We start from the raw sequence: 4,260 nt of genomic DNA on the forward strand, positions 1-4,260 counted from the left end.
AGGCCATGTTAACTATACTAACGTGAACTCTAACGTATGGAGGAAGGGGTACTCTCAACGTTATTGGAAAAGGTAAACCCCAGTAACGTTTGCGAAGGGCCAAGAAGCAACGTTGGTCAAGTTAGTGCCACTAACGTTGAAGTTAACGTGGACCATTTTTGGGTTAGGAACGTTAGTGAAAAAGGTGATTGTCACTAACGTTCTCGACCCCACAGTTTCACTTAACGTTAACACCACTAACGCCCCAAGCTAATGTCCATACCTACTGCACACTTTCTCTGCAAGTAAAGCTGAGCCCACTGAAGAAGATAACTGCTTCAACTTAAGATCCAAAGGCCCATATCCAAGATTTGAAGAAGCAACTAGAAGATCAGAAGAATAGTATAAATAGGGAGAACTTTGAACTAGAAGGGAGCCTTTTGGCATTATTAGAATTACTCTCTGTATTTTTTACTTTCTCTACAACTTCTAGTTTAACTTTTCAGAATGCATTCTCCATCTTTGTTTTCCATTCCCAGAGCTATGAACAACTAAACCCCTTTCATTGGGTTAGGGAGCTCTGTTGTAATTTGATGGATCAATAATAGTTTTCATTATTCTTCTTTTTTCTTTTCTCTTGATTTTACTAGAAAGCTTTCAATCATCATCCAATTGAGTAGTTATCTTGGAAAAGAAGCTATTCATACTTGGATCTCTTCGGAACCTTGGAAGAGGAATGAAGAGATCATGCTAGAAATGCTTTCTCATGTTGGAACAAATTGGGGTTTGGATGGATATAGTGACATATAATCCTACCAATACTTTGATTTGGAAATACATGTGGTATAATCAGTGACCATACCTCATCTCTTCTCATGAGCAATTGGACCAAGAAATTAGTTATTGATCAAGATTTGAGAGATTGAATTACCAAGGAATTGGAATTTAATCACTTAAGATTGCCAAGGAGATCAATGAATGCATTGATTGAGGAAGAGATGAAAATGAACTTGATCCGGAGGATGCAACATCTCCTAAGCCCAATGAACTCCCCATTTCTGATCTTACCCATTCTCTTTAATTTCTGCCAATTACTTTTATGATCATCTTCACCATTCCCATTTAAGATTCTGCAATTTATTTTCCGTCATCTATTTTCAGCTCTTTATTTCCAGCATTTACATTTTCTGCTATTTACTTTCCCGCCATTTAATTTCCTGCAACTCTCAAACCAAATTCTGCTTAGCTCAACTAGAACATTCCTCCAATTAAAGTTGCTTGACCAATCAATCCCTGTGGGATTCAACCTCACTCTATTGTGAGTTTTTACTTAACGATAATTCGGTATATGTGCCGAGGGAGATTTGTTAAGAGACAAGTTTTCGTGCATCAAGTTTATAGCGCCGTTGCCGGGGATTGATTCTATATCAACAATGATTAAATTGGTGGATAACTAGATTGAGCATTTTCCTTTTGTTTGATTTAGTTTCATCTGAGTAATTTACTTTCAGTTTTAGTTATTTCTTTCCCTTTACCTTTCACCCATTAGTGGTGTTACCTGCATTTTGTTTTAATATTTGGTTCACTGACCCACTAACTGTTTTATATATTGCATCACTCACACTAACAGCATTTCTACAGAAAATATTGTCTGCATCTATCTTTCTTGCTTGTGCCTTATTAGTTGTATGACAAGTAGAAGAAGCAGGGCTTCAACTTTCTTTGATTCTGAACCTGAGAGGACCTTCCTTAGATTAAGGAGGGAAGCAAAAGGGAAGAGAGTAGTTGGTGATGAGGAAGAGGAGGAGTACTTTGAACCAGACATGGATGAGAATATGGAGAACCATCATGAAGAAGAGGCTCACAACCATGGCAGAGAAGGTCCAGCGCATCAGGCTGGACAAGAGAGAAGAGTTCTGGGTTCTTACATCAACCCAAATCCAGGAAACTGTGGAAGTAGCATCCAAAGGCCAACCATACATGCCAACAACTTTGAACTAAAGCCACAGCTCATCACCCTTGTTCAGAACAATTGTTCATTCGGAGGAAGTGTCCAAGAAGACCCCAATCAACATCTAACCACCTTTCTGAGGATATGCGATACTGTGAAGTCTAATGGTGTTCACCCTGACACCTATAGACTACTTCTGTTTCCCTTCTCACTCAAGGACAAAGCATCTAAACGGCTGGAATCCTTTCCAAAGGAGAGTTTAGCAACCTGGGAAGACGTGGTGAACAAATTCTTGGCAAGATTCTATCCTCCTCAATGAATTAACAGGTTGAGAGCTGAGGTACAAACCTTTAGGCAGCAAGATGGTGAGACTCTATATGAAGCATGGGAGAGGTTTAAGGACCTGACAAGAAGATGCCCGCCAGATATGTTCAATGAATGGGTGCAGTTACACATTTTCTATGAAGGCCTTTCGTATGAATCAAAGAAGGCAGTAGACCACTCATCCGGGGGATCTCTGAACAAGAAGAAGACCATTGAAGAAGCCATAGATGTCATTGAGACTGTAGCAGAGAATGACTACTTCTATGCTTCTGAAAGAGGCAACACTAGAGGAGTGATGGAGCTGAACAATGTGGATGCACTGCTAGCTCAAAACAAGCTTATTACCAAGCAGTTGGCTAACCTTACCAAAAAGATGGAGAGGAATCAAGTGGCAGCAATCACCACGTCAGCAGCGGCTCAAGAAGGAGTGAATGAAGAAGCAGAGGGTGATCAGGAACAAGCCAACTACATTGGAAATTCACCTAGGCAGCACCATGACCCATACTCCAACATATAATCCTGGTTGGAGGAACGACCCAAACTTTGGGTGGGAAAACCAGCAGGATCAAGGCCAAGATCAGAGACGCCACAACCCCAACAACAATGCAGCTCACCAACACTCCACACAGAGGTCATATCAACACCCACCTAACAACACCTCTCAACATCCATACCAAAGTCAAAATGGCCCTTCTCATCCTTCCAATCTCAACTCTCCATCATCGAAAGAAAGACTATCAAGGATTGAGACTCTACTTGAGGGCATATGTAAGGAAATCCAAGATAACAAGGTGTTCAAGGAGGAGATGCGAGCCAATATCAAGAACCAGGGAGACACCATCAAGAGGCTGGAGTTTCAAGTGGGATACCTTTCTGAGAAGATCCCTAAACCTACTGATAGCTTTCCAAGTGACACAGAGAAAAATCCGAGAGGTGAAGCAAAGAAGATCAGATGGGAAGATTGCAAGACGGTTACTGTAAGTGATAAGGAGACTGAGGAAGAGTCGAACAAACCATTAGAACAACCTGAAGATACATCAGCAGGAAAGCAGGAAAAGAATCATCAAGAAACCACAATCACACAGAAGGAGCTGCTCAGACTCTATGCACCCTTTCCCCAAATACTCAATGGTGGTGTAGAGAAGAGAATATACTCAAGGTTTCTTGACATGTTTGCATCTCTCCATGTAAACATACCATTCATCAAGGCCCTCCAACAAATGCCCTCATACATTAAGTATATGAAGGAGCTGCTAACCAGGAAAAGCTCACTCAAGGGAGGACAAACAATAGTGATGAATAAGGAGTGCAGTACTCTCATTCAAACAGAGTTGCCTACAAAGAGGAAGGACCCAGGGAGTTTTCACATCCCCTGTGCCATAGGAAAAACACTGATTGATAAGGGACTCTGTGACCTGGGAGCAAGCATCAACTTAATGCCTCTATCTCTAATGAAGAAGCTGCAGATCAATGAGCTAATGCCCACAGACATAGTCATCAGGCTGGCTAACAAAACACAAAAATAAGCAGTAGGAGTGGTCGAAAATGTGTTGGTAAAAGTGGGAAACTATTTCCTCCCCACAGATTTTGTCATATTGGAAATGGAAGAGAGTCCCATCCACCCAATCATATTGGGAAGACCGTTCCTAGCTACAGCCAGAGCACTCATAGATGTGGAGTGAGGAGAGCTAATACTGAGGATACATGATGAACAACTCGCATTCAATGTCTTCAAACCCTCACAAGAAGTAGATCAGGAAAACAAGGAACCTAGGGAAAATCACAACAAAGCAATGGTGGAAGAAACAAGCACTGAAGCACAAAATGTACACCTGGGAATTCCCTTGGTTGATAAGCAAAACAGCCAGAAGGTGTCACAGCTAAAGGAAACTCAAGTGGAGCCAAAACCACTAGAATCATATGAGACCAGCAACAAAATCTCCCTAGAAAAGAGACCACAAAGAGCAGGATAACAGCAAAAGAAATAAAGAAGAAGGCACCAAGGA

General features: G+C 41.3%; 1 non-coding gene across 1 annotated transcript; it reads right to left on the reverse strand.

Annotated features, from left to right (window-relative positions):
* Nucleotides 1–2,255: 2,255 nt before the first annotated feature.
* LOC112760526 (small nucleolar RNA R71) lies at nt 2,256–2,362 on the reverse strand. The gene has a single exon (XR_003180962.1). It is a non-coding gene; the product is annotated as a small nucleolar RNA R71 (small nucleolar RNA).
* Between the last annotated feature and the right edge of the window lie 1,898 nt (nt 2,363–4,260).

Source organism: Arachis hypogaea, chromosome 16 (genome assembly GCF_003086295.3).
Source record: "Arachis hypogaea cultivar Tifrunner chromosome 16, arahy.Tifrunner.gnm2.J5K5, whole genome shotgun sequence".
NCBI classification, from domain to species: Eukaryota; Viridiplantae; Streptophyta; class Magnoliopsida; order Fabales; family Fabaceae; genus Arachis; species Arachis hypogaea.